This window comes from Mirounga angustirostris, unplaced genomic scaffold, assembly GCF_029215605.1.
Source record: "Mirounga angustirostris isolate CCGP_5_RB_7025 unplaced genomic scaffold, mMirAng1.0.hap1 SCAF_9, whole genome shotgun sequence".
NCBI lineage: Eukaryota > Metazoa > Chordata > Mammalia > Carnivora > Phocidae > Mirounga > Mirounga angustirostris.
Genome location: NW_026991717.1, coordinates 53,655,003 through 53,670,996, shown reverse-complemented (window position 1 = coordinate 53,670,996; position 15,994 = coordinate 53,655,003). Strand labels below are relative to the sequence as shown.

Genomic DNA, 15,994 nt, shown 5'->3' with positions numbered 1-15,994 from the left:
TTCCTCTCTCTCTCCCTCTGCCCCTCCCGCCCACGCTGTGGGTTCTCTCTCTCTCAAATAAATAAACAAATCTTAAAAAGAAGCACACAGAATAAACAAAATGTGGCATATCCATGCAAAGGAATATTTAGATTTAAAAAGGAAGGAAATTCTGACACTTGCTACAACATAGATAAAACTCGAGGACATGAAGCTAAGCGAAATAAGCCAGTCACAAAGGGACAAATAGTGTCTGATTCCACTTATATGAAGTATCTAGTCAGATTCACAGAGACAGAAAGTAGAAGGGTGGTTTCCAAGGGCTGAGGGAGGGGTAGATGGTGAGTTACTGTTTAACGGTAACTGGGTTTCAGTTTGGAAAGATGAGAAAGTTCTGGAGATAGATGGTGGTGATGGTTGCATAACACTGTGAATGTAGTTAATACCACTGGACTGTACACTTAAAACTGGCTAAGATAGTAAATTTTGTTATATATATTTTTTACCACATTAAAAAAATTACATAGAAAGCATCACCTCCCACAAGTCAGAATGGCTAGCATCAAAAAGACAAGAAAAAACAAGTGTTGGCAAGCTTGTAGAGAAAAGAGAAGACTCATGCACTACTGGTGGGAATGTAAATTGGTGCAGCCACTATGGAAAACAGTGTGGCGGTTCTTAAAAAAATTACAAGTAGAAATACCATATGAGCTGGTAATTCCACTGCTGAGTATTTACCCAAAGAAAATGAAAACACTAATTTGAAAAGATACATGCACTCCTATGTTTATTGCAGCATTATTTACAATAGCTAAGATATGGAAACAACCTAAGTGTCCATTGAGACATGAATGGATAAAGAAGATGTGGTATATATATACAATGGAATATTATGCAGCCTTCAAAAAAATGAAATCTTGCCATTTGCAACGATGTAGATGGAACTAGAGGGTATTATGCTAAGCAAAATAAGTCAATCAGAGAAAGACAAGTATCATATGATCTCACTGATAGGAGGAATTTGAGAAACAAGACAGAGGATCATAGGGTTAGGGAGGGAAAAATGAAACAAGACGAAACTAGAGAGGGAGACAAAACATAAGAGACTCTTAATCTCAGGAAACAAACTGAGGGCTGCTGGAGTAGAGGGGGTTGGGAGGGATGGGGTGGCTGGGTGATGGACACTGGGGAGGGTATGTGCTATGGTGAGCACTGTGAATTGTGTAAGACTGATGAATCACAGACCTGTACCCCTGAAACAAATAATACATATATATTAATAAAAATAAAAGAAAAAAAGAAGATGTGGTATACATATACAATGAAATATTACTCAGCTATAAAAAAACAATGAAATCTTGCCATTTGCAACATGGATAGACCGAGAGGGTATAAAGCTAAATGAAATAAGTCAGACAGAGAAAGACAAATACCGTATAATTTCACTTATTTGTAGAATTGAAACAAGCAAACAAACAAACAATAGAAACAGACTCATAAATACAGAGACCAAACTGGTGGCTGCCACAGGTGGGTAGAGGGATGAACAAAATAGGTGAAGGAGATTAAGAGGTACAAACTTCCAGTTATAAAATAAATAAATCACTAGGATGAAAAGTACGGCATAGGGAATATAGTCAATAGTATTGTACTAACTTTGTATTGTGACAGATTGTAACTACACTTATCGTGGTGAGCATTTGAGTAATGTATGGAATTGCTGAGTCACTATGTTGTACACCTGAAACTAATATAACATTGTATGCCAACTATAGTTTGATAAAAAAATAAAATAATAAAAAAGTTGCATTTACTGCACACAAAAAAGAAAAGTACACAGAAAGCAATGATAACTAACTATAGTTCCACACAATATGACATGGAACTCTCACAATGTTGAGCAAAGAAAGCCAGACACAAAAGGAGGCAGACTGTCTGCTTTCTATACAACGCATGTGTTAAAAGTCAGGGTCGTGGTCACCTCTGGGGGATGCAGAGACAGGACAGCATGGGCTTCCAGGGATCCGGTAATGCTTCTGTTTCTCAATCCAGGAAGGAATGCTTACTTTGTAAAAATTAATTGCACTGTATACTTATAATTTGTGCAGTTTTCTGTATGTATATTAAAACTCAACCTGTGGCTATTGTTGATTTATGGGACATAGACAAACTGAAGAGAAATTGGTAGGATAGTAAGGGACTTCCTTCATAGGAGGAAAGGTTGAATATTTTCAGGATGGTTAGAGTAGTTTGGAGTCTTCAAATATCTGAAAAAGTGGCATGTGGAAGAGGAAGCCAATTTTGCTTGTTGTACCCAGAGGGGTAGAACTTGGAGGTGATGGGCGGGAGGTAGAGGAAGACAGAATTCAGGTCATTATAAAGGATGCTTCAATTGCAGGGTTAGAATGGGATCTCTCAGGAGATCACACAGTCAAGTGGAATGAGCACCGACTTCCGGGCCAACTGGAATTGGATACGAACCCTGGCTTTGCCACTTTCTCAGAACTACGTCTCTCTATCGAGTCTCAGTTCCACAACTGCAAACTGGGGTTAGTGCTAACTACTTTGATGGGTTACTTTCAGGATTAGTGATAATGTATACAACATGCCTAGAAGAGGCCTTGGCCCACAGGAGGTGCTCAATAAGTGGTAGAAATTATTTTCAGTAGAAAATTAAAGGGAAGGTAGATAATAGCTTGGTAATGTTTTAGGATATGTATTCAGGTACCAGTCCCTTTCAGCCCCAAGAATCTATGATTCTTTGTATCTTTCTTCGTAATATTCTCAAGATCATATAGCTCTTAGGCATCAAGGCTGGCTGTCCTGAGATGGGTCTACTCTTGTGGGCTGCCTTGGGCAGGAGGGTTACTAGCAGTAAGCCACTGTCCACCAGGGCTAATTAGATGATCACATCAGCATTAGGCCCTGAGGGATAGGACCCTGCTCCTCTTAATTCTGAGTGTGCTCTGGAAAAGTTCAAAGAGGAGAAAATCCGGGAAGGTTGTTCAAGTGGTAGGCTATAAACGGGACAGGTTATAGCTTGAGGATACCATGGACCTCGGGGGTGGAGGGTAGATAGAGAATTGTTTTTAAAAAGTGGATTAAAGAAAAAATGTGAAGACAAGCTTAGCCTGCCTCACCATTTTTCAGGGTCCAGTTCTTACTGGTGGTTAAATTAATAAATCATAATGCGTAAATAAGAGATGCCACTTTGAAAACCAGTCTCTTCAGTTGTAGGCAAAAGCAGTGTACATCTGTAAAGGCAAGAAAAACCCAGGTTAGTTAGCACTTTGGGCTGAGTTTTCCCAAAGCCTCTTTCTTACCCTGACTGCAGGCTTCTTCCTGAAGGAAATGACTTGTTGGAGTGGGATTTACTCGAAGCTCCCTGCTGACCTCTGTTGAATATTTCTGCCTCAGATTTACACCCTGGAAACAAGGAGAGTTCCTGTGACCAGAGACCTGCGGAAACAAACAACCTAGAAAAAGTCTCTCTTTGTCTTAGGCATTACATACTTTGGACAGACTGACCGTTTGAACTTGTTTATTTTCCACAGCGGCTCAAATGGTATATCTTGGCCCAATCAACTTTCGTGTGAAATGAAAAATAAATAGTATGAATTTAGCTCACTAGAGCTTTGGCCTTAGCCAAATGAAAGAAATACCAGCAGCTTCCTTTTGCAAGTAGCAACTTATTTTAGCATTTTCCCTCTTCAGACTAAAGCCCTCGGTAGAAACCAACATTACAGCCCAAGCTCACACAAAACCCTCAGATTTTAGTCATATGTCTCACAAGGATGTTACATCATTTCTTAGTTTACCGAACGGAAACAATGGCATGCTCAAAATGACTAACTTGAAGAGAGGATAATGAAAGGACTATTTACAAAGGTAAACAGGGTTTGGGGGGAAGCAACAAGGGATTGGACAGTATCCCAGGGTGAGTAGCTGCAAGCAAAGGAAAGGGAGTACAGCAGTTACTTACAGCAGTGGTTCTCAAATTTTGTGTGCATCAGAATCTTCTGGGGGGCTTGTTAAAACATAGATTGCTGGGCCTTACCCTGGAGCTTCTGCTTCAGTAGGTTTGGGGTAGGACTAGAGGAACTATTTTTCACACGTTCTCTGGTGATGGCAATGCTCCTGGTCTGGGGAAAAACTGTGGAGAAGGCTTGAGCTGTGCCCTTCATAGAGAGGTGCAGCCAACCTGAAGAGACCCAGCAGGGAGGATACTGGGGAATCTGATCCAGGCAGCTGAACCACCCTCTCTCTAATCCCCTCTGTAGCTCCACTTCAATTAAACTCAACTGGCAGCCAACAGGCCAGGGAGCCCATTGATGTTCAGAAAGTTCAGCTTCCAGAACATGGATCAGATTGGAGAGTGGATCTGGAGGAGTAAATGGAAAATATCCAGCTCTTCCACCCCAAAATATCTTCAAATACCTTATCCTCACCATTTTTTCATGCGATCTTGTATTTCCATCGTACTTTCCAGTGTACATATAACATTCATATACATGATGTAATGATTCTCACAGTAATCTGCAGGGTAGGTGGGAATGATATTTATGCTCATTTACAAATAAGGCAACCGAGGCTCAAAATTGGTGAAGGCTGAACATCTGATAACAGCTGGGATTTCAATACAAGTTTTCTAGGTCCTAATTCGGGGCTCTTGCTACCACTTCACACTTTAGACATGAGAGAATCCGGCAGTGATGCTGGTGTCCCCCCTCCAGGCTCTTGGGAAGCTGTCCGTTCATCCCTCACTGCCCCATGTGCAAGCCCCTCAAGCTGCACTCTCTTCTGGGAGAGGTGGCCTCCCTTCCTGACTGAGGAGCTCACCCCTTGCTCAAGGGCATATGGTAAATTTAGTCTCCTGGTAGAGTCATTTCTTTGGGTTATTCCCTGGTTTTCAAACTTCAGGGGCCCGGTTACTCAAAGTCTTGATTTGGAGGCTTTAAAGAAGACAATAAACTGCAGCTCTTACCCCCTTTGTGTTCAGAAGCTTTTGAGAAACAGACACATGAATTAGACATATTGAGAGAAAAGTGTTAGCTTTGATGGGAGTGAGGCCAAAGTGGAGGAGCCACACATCAGGGCTTACAACCACACTTCCTATGACTCTACCCTAGACTTCTGTGTGTTTGGGACTCAGGGTGGGGATGCACTTGTCTGGTGGGCAGCCTGTTTCCAGGACAAGGTGCAGAAGTAGCTGAGCATGCTCAGTTCCTTCCCCAGTGCCACAGTCAGGTAAGTCAGTCCTTCCTTGGGGAGAACCTGGGGAGGATAAGCAGGAAGGCAAATGCTCTTCATAATTTTGAAGAAGTGGAAGTTTCTATTTTATGGACCTGGGAGAGAGAAAATGGCTTCCCCCAGTAACGATGCCCTTTAAGAATCTTGCTCTTAGCACTATATAAGAACAACTGATGTAATTAATTCTGTCATATAATCTAGGTACTGTATTTTTTAAAGACTTGACTCTCATTAGTACATTAGTATGGCCTCAGGCCTCAACATACTCTCACTTCTTTGGTATACCACTTTTGTTTCCTTTAACTAGATTCATTTCTGATCCCTTGATCATTTTCTACAATGCTCTGGACCAGAGCCTGCTTGAATACTAAGAAAGTTCCCATGGTTTCCTTCTGAGAAAATCCCTGCTTTTCAAATCTAGAGCCTCTCTCTCTTTCTTGTCCAGGTAGGGTAGACTATTGGGAAAAGTCCTTACAGAGATTTCCTGGGAACTGGAGTTTTAAAACAAGTGCCTGTGGGAAAATATTCTTCAACTACCGAAGGTGCTCTGTTTTTGCCTTGACTTATTTCTTAAGTTCTTTGGGGAAAAGAAAGTATTACAGGTCAAATCTTTTTATAAGTAAGTGCCACTGGACTGTCCAAATGTGTGGTATGGATTAGAATTTTGTTTCATTGACTATGACCTGAATTAGGTGAGATCTAAGCTGGGCTGTGGAGGACTCTCTTAAATAGAGGTTTTCATTGCAAAGGTACTTGTAGAGGAATTTACCTGGTAAATACCAGATCTCTTCTAGCTAATGTTTTTACCAGACTGATCCCGCCTGGGGAGCAGGAGTGGGAAAACACTGTGGACACAGTCTGCTGGCTAGTGGTCAAGGCAGAGGAAAGAAAACACAGGGAAAGGTCTGTGTGAAATATGAATCTGAGTCACGGAGGGAGAGGAAGAAAATAGCATGTGTCATTCTGAAAAAGCTCCTCTTAGGGCAGTTTCTTTTGGCTGTAATCACTGCCTCTCCCCTGGAGAGAGTCACAGGGCCTCTCTTGGCTCTTCCTGCCACATTTTCAGACTTAAAAGGAAGCCACCTTCAGGCAAATTCCCTCTCCCTCCCTCTTCGTAAGAAAATAAAAGAAAATTGAGAGTCCTGGTCTCTGAAGAACCTGGGTCAGGTTTTCAGTGAACTCAGGAGAAGGCCCTGCCTTCAGGGGTTGGAAAGGTCTGCAGTCACACTGAGATTTGCTCCTCTGGTGCCCCCTTGAGTATGAGGGTGGAACTGTGTTCTTTAAAGTTTCCTAAATCCCCACCATTGCAGTCCCCAGAACTCTACCCAGTATGTCTCCTTTTCTAGGCCTTGCCTCTCAGCCTGGAGAGTTTCCTGAACAATTTCTGGTCATTCCCAAGCCTTCTCTCTTGAACTTTTTTTTTTTGGTCACTCCCTATAGGCCCTCATTAAGGTATTAATTTTTTGAAACAGATTCGTTTCTCTTTCCATTTCTGCATGCATCTCTGGTCACTAAGTCCCAGAAAGATCCTGTAGCAAACTGTCCATCAGCAACGGACAAGCATTTCTGAAATTCATTTCATAATTTTACAGTTTTATTGAAATATAGTTTACATACCATACAATTCACCCATTGTAAGCATACAGCCGATGGTTTTTAGTAAACTTACAGTGCTGTGCAACCACTGTTACTATCTAGATTTAGACATGTCCAAAACCTCATAAGCTTCCTTAATAAGTATTTGCAGTCTATCCTCAGTTTCACCTCCAATTTCAGGCAACTATTGATCTGATTTCTGTCTCCAAAGATTTATCTTTCCTGGTCATATCATATATATGGAATCATACAATATGTCGTTTTTTTAAACTATCTTCTTTCACTTGGCACACTGTTTTCAAGGTTCATACATGTTGTAGTATGTATCAGTGCTTCATTCCTTTTTGTGTTTACAGTTATTTATGTACAGGTCTTTGTGTGAACATAATTTTTCATTTCTCTTGGGTAAATACCTAGTAGTAGAATTTCTAGGTCATATGGCAAATTTGTTTAGCTTTTTAAAAAACTATCAAACTGTTTTACAATGTGGCTTTTCCATTTTACATTCCTATCAGCAATATATAAAGATTTCCCCACATGCTCTTCAACACTTGGTATTGTCTGTCCTTTTAATTATAGCCCTAGTGTGTGTGTAATGCTATCTTATTGTGGTTTTAATTTGAATTCCTCTAGTGACTAACAATGTTGACTATCTTTTCAAGTGCTTTTTTAGCCATTCATATATCCTCTTTGGTGAAATGTGCATTTCCTCATTTTTAAATTGGATTATTAGTCTTCTCATAACTAAGTTATAAGAGTTCTTTGTGTATTTTGGATGGAACTCCTTTACCAGATATATAATTTGTAAATATTTTTTTTAAGATTTTATTTATTTATTGGAGAGAGAGAGAGAGAGAATAAGAGAGAGAGAGAGAGCACATGAGAACGGGGAGGGTCAGAAGGAGAAGCAGACTCCCTGCGGAGCAGGGAGCCCGATGCGGGACTTGGTCCAGGATCATGACCTGAGCCAAAGGCAGTTGCTTAACCAACTGAGCCACCCAGGTGCCCTGTAAATATTTTCTTGTAGTCTATGTATTATCTTTTGAACTTATTAAGAGTTTCTTTTGAAGCCCAAAAGTTGTCACTTTGATGAAGTCCAATTTATCAATTTTGTTTTGTGGATTGCACATGTCATGTTCAAGAACTCTGCCTAGCCCAAGGTCATGAAGAATTTATCCTATGTTTTCTTCTATAACTTTTATAGTTTTACATTTACATTTAGATCTAAGATCCATTTTGAGTTAATTTTTGGGTATGGTGTGAGATAAAGGTCTAATTAAATTTTTTTTTTTGTATATGGAGATCAAATTGTCCCAGCATCATTTGTTGAAGACTGTCCTTTCTCCATTGAACTGTCTTGGCTACTTCATTGAAAATCAATTGGGCATAGGGGTGCTTGGGTGGCACAGTCGGTTAAGTGTCAGACTCTTGGTTTCGGCTCAGGTCATGATCTCAGGGTGGTGAGATCGACTCCCGTGCCGGGCTATGAACTCAATGCAGAATCTGCTTAAGTTTTTCTCTCCCTCTGCCCTCCCCACCCATGCTCTCTCTCTTAAATAAATAAATCTTTAAAAAAATCAATTGACCATAAATGTAAGAATTTATTTCTGACTCTCAATCCTGTTCCATTAATACATATGTTCCATAATATATTTTGCCTGTTTTTACACCAATATCACACTGTCTTGATTACTGTAGGTTTATAGTAAGTTTTGAAATTGGCTATTGTAAGTCATCCAGCTTTGTTGTTCTTTTTTATTTTTTTATTTTTATTTTTTAAGATTTTATTTATTTGACAGAGAGAGAGAGAGAGCGCAAGGGCAGGAACACAAGCAGGAGGAGTGGGAGAGGGAGAAGCAGGCTTCCCGATGAGCAGGGAGCCCGATGTAGGGCTCGATCCCAGGACCCCGGGATTATGACCTGAGCCGAAGGCAGACGCTTAATGACTGAGCCACCCAGGCGCCCCTTTGTTGTTCTTTTTTAAAAATTGTTTTGGATATTCTATATAAAATTTAAGACCAGCTTGCTGTTTGCACCAAAGGCTGTAGGAGTTTTGCATAGAATCTATATATCAGTTTAGGGAGAATTACAATTTTAACAATATTGATTCTTTCTAATCCATGAACATGGAATCCATTCACTTAGATCACAAAATTGAAGGGAGAAATACAGCACCACAATAATAGTTGGAGACTTCAATATCCACTTTCCATAATGGATAGAAATCAGAAAGAAGATGAATAATGAAATAGAGGTCTTGAACAACACTATACACCAATTAGAACTAACAGACATATACAGGACACTCTACCCAACAACAGCAGAATATACATTCTTGTCAAATGCAGATGAAATAGTCTCTAGGACAGAGTATATATTAGGCCACAACACAAATCTTAATACATTTAAAAAGGTTGAAATTACACACACATACAAAGTGTCTTTTCTGATCACAATGGAATGAAACTAGGAATCAGTAACAGAAGGAAAACCAGAAATAGGTAGGAAATTAAACAACATACTCTTAAACAACCGATCGTTCACAGAAGAAGTCACAAAGGAGATTAAAAAATATCTCGAGATAAATAAAAATAAAAACACAACATATCAAAACTTCTCAGATGCAGCAAAATAGTTCTAAGAGGGAAATTTATAACTGTAAACACATACATTAAAGAAGAAAAAGGATTTCAAATCAATAATCAAACTGTAAATATTAAGGGACTAGAAAAAGAAAACTAAACCCAAAGCTAACAGAAGAAAGGAAATAATAAAGATTTGAGCAGTGACAGATGCAATGAGGAATAGAAAAATAATAGAGGAGGAACACCTGGCTGGCTCAGTTGGTAGAGCATGCAACTCTTAATCTCAGGATTGTGAGTTTGAGCCCCATGTTGGGTGTAGGGATTACTTAAAAAAAAAAAAAAATCTTAAAAAAAAAGAAAAAGAATAGAGATATCAACAAAACTAAGATTAACAAACAAAATTGACAAATCTTTAACTGGATTAAGAAAAAAAGAGAGAAGACCTAAATAACTAAAATCAGAAATGAAAAAAGGGACATTACAACTGATACCACAGAAATAAAAGGAATTATAGCAGCCCCCCCCCCCCCATCTGTGTTTCCCTTCCTGCAGTTTCAGGTACCTGTGGTTAACTGTTGTCCAGAAACAGATGATCCTTCTTCTGACATAGCATCAGAAAGTCAGTGGTAGCCTGATACTACATCACAGTATCTACGTTATTCACCTCACTTCATCCCATCATATAGGCATTTTATCATCTCACATCATCACAAGATGAAGAAGGGTGAGTACAGACAATATTTTGAGAGACGGAGGGAGAGAGACTACATTCACAAAACTTTTATTACAGTATATTGTTTTAATTGTCCTATTTTATTATTAGTTATTGCAGTTAAATTCTTTTTATTTATTTATTTATTTATTTTAAAGATTTTATTTATTCATTTGAGACACAGAGATACAGAGAGAGAGAGAGAGCATGAGGAGGGGGAGAAGCAGAGGGAGAGGGAGAAGCAGGTTCCCTGCTGAGCCAGGAGCCCGATATGGGGCTCGATCCCAGGACCCTGGGATCATGACCTGAGCCAAAGGCGGGCGCTTAACCATCTGGGCCACCCAGCGCCCCTGCAGTTAATTTCTTAGTGTGCCCCCAATGTATAAGTTAAGCTTGCCATAGATATGCATGTATAGGAAAAAACATATTATATATAGAGTTTGGTACCATCTGTGGTTTGAGGCATCCACTAGGGGTTTTGGAAAGTATCCCCCAGAGATAAGGAGGGGATTGCTGTGTAAAAGAATACTATGAACAACTGTATGCCAATGAATTGGGTACCCAGAAGAAATGGATATATTCCTAATAACACACAATCTACCAAAATTGAATCATGAAGAAATAGAAAATCTGAATAGATCCGTAATTAGTAGGGAGACTGAATCAGTAATCCAAAACCTCCCAACAAAGAAAAGCCGAGGACCACATGGCTACACTGTGAATCTACCAAACATTTAAAGAAGAATGAACACCAATCCTCTTCAAACTCTTCCAAAAAACTGAAGAGGAGGGAACACATCTAAATTCTATGAAGCTAGCATTATCCTTATACTAAAGTCAGACAGATACTACAAGAAAACTGCAGACTAACATGCCTTATGAACACTGATGCAAAAATCTTCAACAAAATACTATCAAACAGAATAAAATAGCACATTAAAAGGATTATACACCATGACCAAGTGGGATTTATTTCTGGAATGTAAGGAAAATTCAACACACAAAACTCAATCAGTGCAATACATCACATTAACAAAATGAAGGAAATAGCTCATTCAGATTTATAATATAATTAAGAATATGTTGGATTCACATCTGGCATTTTGCTATTTGTTCTCTATATATCACATCTTTTTCTTTTTTGGTTCTTCTGTTCCTCTTTTATTGTCTTTTGTTATGTTTAATAAATATTTTTTATCTTATTTTAATTCCTATGTTAATTTTTTACTATATTTTTTTGAATTATTTTCTAAGTGGTTCCTCTGGGAACTATAGTATGCATCTTAATGTATCACAATCTACTTCAGATTAATAATAACTGGAATAATACTAATCCAGTAAAATATAGAAATTTTGCTCCAATGTAGTTCCACTTATTGCTCCTTCATGTTATTATTATCATACATACTACATCTGTACATGTTTTAAACCCATCAATACAGTGTTATGATTTACTTTATACAATCTTTTGTTTTTTAAAGGAGTTCTTACCAAAAAAAGAAAGAAATATTATAGTGTTTTATATTTACTCTTACAGTTACCATTTCTTGTGTTCTTCATTTCTTTGTATAGTTTTAGTTAATGTCTGGTGTCATCTCCTATTAGTTTGAAGAAATTTCTCCCCCCACCCTTTTTTTAAATAAACTTTACACCCAGTGTGGGGCTTGAACTCACATCAAGATCAAGAGTCACATGCTCTACTAACTGAGCCAGCCAGGCACCCCTGAAGAAATTTCTTTATTTCTTAGAAGGCAAGTCTACTAACAACAAATTCTTTGATTATCTTGAAATGTCTTTATTTCACTTTCTTTTTTTAAAACAGTAAAAAGAATACAGATTTATTTAAGTTTTACATAACACAGGAGCCTTCATGAGGGAATGAAGACCTTCACTTTGATTTTTAAAGACCAGTTTTGCTAAATATATAATTCTTGATTTTTCAGTTCTGAAAATATTATACCACCATCTTCTGGCTGCCATTGTTTCTGATGAGAAGTCAGCTATTCATTGAATTGGTTTTCCCTTTTAAATGAGAATTGTTTTTCGTTTGTTGTTTCGAATATTTTTCTCTTTGTATTTTTTATCAAATGGGAGAAATCTTCAGCCATTATTTATTTAAGTATTCTAACTACCCTACCCCCTTTTCTCGCTCTTCTTCTGGGACTCCCATTACCTTTATGTTGATATACTTGGTATCCCACAGGTCGCTGAGGCTGTTTCTTTTTCTTCATTCTTTTTTCTCTCAATTTTAAAGATTGAATAATTTCTTTTAATCTACCTTCAAGTTCATTCATTACTCTTCTGCCATCTCAAATTTGTTATTGAACTCAAGTAAATTTTCAACTAATATACTTTTCAACTTCAGAATTTACATTTGGTTCTTTTTTTAAAAATAGATTACATCTCTTTATTATCTATTTGTTAAGTCATTGCTCTCATATATTCTTTTAATTATTTAAACATGATTTCCTTGAGTTCTTTGAATGTATTTATAATAACTGCTTTGAAATCTTTGTCTGCTAAATCCAACATGCGGGCCCACTCAGAGACAGTTTCTATCAACTGCTTTTTTCCCTGAGTATACATCATATTTTCCTGCTTCTCATAATTTTGTTGTTGAAAGCTGGACATTCTATTTTTTTATTTTTTTTTTTAAGTTTTTCTTTAAATTCCAGTTAGTTAATATACAATGCAGTATTAGTTTCAGGTATACAATTTACTGATTCACCACTTCCATACATCATCTGGTGCTCATCACAACAAGTGCACTCCTCAATTGCCATCACCTATGTCACCCATCCCCCCACCCCACTCCCCTCTGGTAACCATCAGTTTGTTCTCTATAGTTTAGGGTCAGTTTCTTGGTTTGCCTCTCTCTCTCTCTCCCCCCCGCCCGGTCATTTGTTTTGTTTCTTAAATTACCCATATGAGTGAAATCACATGTATTTGTCTTTTTCTGACTTATTTTGCTTAGCATTATACTCACTAGTTCCATCCATGTCACTGCAAATGGCAAGATTTCATTCTTTTTTATGGCTAAGTAATATCCCATTGTATGTAAATACCACATCTTCTTTATCAATTCATCAGTTGATGGACATTTAGACTGTTTCCATATTTGGGCTATTGTAGTTGTGCTGCTATAAACACAGAGGTGCATGTATCCCTTCGTAGTAGTATTTTTGTTTTCTTTTGCTAAATACCTAATGGTGCAATTGCTGGGTCATAGGGTAGTTCTATTTTTAACTTTCTGAGGAAACTCCATACTGTTTTTCAGAAAGGCTGTACCAGTTTGCATTCCCACCAACAGTGCAGAAGAGTTCCCCTTTCTTCACATCCTCGCCAATACCTGTTGTTTCTTTTTCTTTTTTTCCATTTGAAAGTAGTTATTGATTAACTGAACAGAGTACAGAAATAATCATGGTAGATACCTTAGTTCATCCTTCTAATAAGCTTATTGATCTGGTCTTCCCTGTTGCCAGCATCTCCACCTTCTACAAAATGGGTGGTCTTTTTCTTCATTTCCCCTCATGGAGAAGATAATTTGAAGGGCCATAAAAAGTTGTTTGCTTCTTTGAAACATTTTCCAACAGAATAGATCTCATGAATCAGATCCTCCATGCAGATGATGCCATATTTACCAATCAATGTGTTATCTGTCAGGGCAATTCACTTCGTGTTGATTTTGCCATAACCACACTTGTAGATCAATTTATTCACTGACTTCAGGTTTGGGTACCCCCATGCTATATATGGTTCCACAATCCTTAGCATGTTAACTGAAGCCTTGTTGAGCTTAACAAAGGTGCCATTGAAGATCTGGCGAAGGTGAAGAAGCTGCAACATCTTTCAAACCTTTGGGCTCACACCACTGATACCTCTGATGCTGATGACAAATGCCAATTTGGTTTCTGCAGGTATGTAGAAGTTGCCAGCTTTTTTTTGCCATCCTCACCATTCAAATCTCAGTTCTGTACATCTACCTATATTCCTTGTGGTAATGGTTAGCTTTTTCATAGATAAGCTTCCTCCTTGCATTTCTTTTGGGCAAACTTCTTTCTTAAGAGTTTCTGGCACAGCAGGAACCTTCTTTTCCCTCTCTTCTCCACCCTCCCTGGTTCCAGCTGGAAAAGAGACCTGCTGTTTCTTGTGTTGTTGATTTTAGCCATTCTGACAGGTGTGAGGTGATATCTCATTGTAGTTTTGATTTGTATTTCCCTGATGCTTAGGATGTTGAGCATCTTTTCATGTGTATGCTGGACATCTGTATGTCTTCTTTGTAAAAATGTCTATTCATGTCTTCAGGCCATTTTTTAATGGGATTATTCATTTTTGGGTGTTGAGTTTTGTAAGTTCTTTATATATTTTGGATATTAACCCTTTATCACATATGTCGTTTGCAAATATCTTCTATTTAAAAGGTTGCCTTTTAGTTTTATTGATTATTTCCTTCGTTGTGCAGAAGTTTTTATTTTGATGAAGTCCTGATAGTTTATTTTTTGCTTTTGTTTCCCTTGCCTCAGGAGAGATATCTAGTAAGAAGTTGCTATGGCAGATATCAAAGAGATTACTGCCTGTGTTCTCTCTAGGATTTTAATGGTTTCATGTCTCACATTTAGGTCTTTAATCCATTTGAATTTATTTTTTTTTAAAGATTTTATTTATTTATTTATTTGCCAGAGAGACACAGCGAGAGAGGGAACACAAGCACGGGGAGTGGGAGAGGGAGAAGCAGGCTTCCCGCTGAGCAGAGAGCCCAATGTGGGGCTTGATCCCAGGACCCATGACCTGAGCCAAAGGCAGATGCGTAACGACTGAGCCACTCAGGCGTCCCTTGAATTTATGTTTTGTGTAAGGTGTAAGAAAGTGGTCCAACTTCATTATTTTGCATGTTGCTGTCCAGTTTTCCCAACACCATTTGTTGAGGAGACTCTTTCTCCCCATTGCATATTCTTTCCTGTTTTGTTGAAGATTAATTGACCATGTAGTTGTAGGTTCATTTCTAGGTTTTCTATTCTGTTCCATTGATCTATGTGCCTATTTTTGTGCTAGTACCGAACTGTTTTGATCACTACAGCTTTATAATATAACTTGAAGTCCAAAATTGTGATGCCTCCAGGAAAGCTGGACATTTTAGATAAAACTCTGTAGCAAATCTGGTTTCTGATTTCTAGCCCCAGTGATAGTTGTTGCTGTTTTTCCCTTTGCTTGTTTTTTTTTTTTTTAAACCTGCCTGGACTAAATCTGTGGCTGTCTCCCTCACATTGTGTGCTTACTGATGTCTTTGGCTTTTTAGGGGTCATCCTGTACCTGCATAGCTTAGTGGTTAGTCCAGGATTCATCAGAGGTTGTGCTCAAACACCCAGAGCCAGTAGGACTTCCATTCTCTGCTATTAGATATATGTGTGGTTTGGAGAGAACATTCACATTTTAGGCAGTTTTCACATCTGCTTAACTTTTACTTTCCAACAGGACCTGTTATGTTTCCTCTGTGTACATGCTGCCTCTGGTTGGCCAGTGATGGATGGAGAGCCACTATCTATGACTATCTATTTCCTGATCTCTTTTTTATATTACTGGCTAATCCTTGATCAATTGCTTACCCCAATCAGGACTGCAACCTCAGGCCAGGAGATGCCACTGGATTTTTCACATTTGTCTCCATATTAAAAGAGGTTTTCATGACTTGCTCCACCTTGATAGATTACATCACCAATCAAACTTATAGGGCAGTAGAGCATGGAGGAGTAGCCTCTGGGACAAATGACACAGACCATTTTTACCTGATGTGTAGAATTTTTAATAATTGACACTTCTCAATTTGTTGTGTGCATCTGATTGATTTCTAGAGCACTGAAATGGATATTTTTGA

The 15,994-nt window shown here is 38.3% G+C and overlaps 1 pseudogene; it reads right to left on the bottom strand.

Moving 5' to 3' along the window:
- Positions 1-13,116: 13,116 nt before the first annotated feature.
- On the bottom strand, positions 13,117-15,425 carry LOC123862088 (large ribosomal subunit protein uL30-like; annotated as a pseudogene).
- Positions 15,426-15,994: the final 569 nt, after the last annotated feature.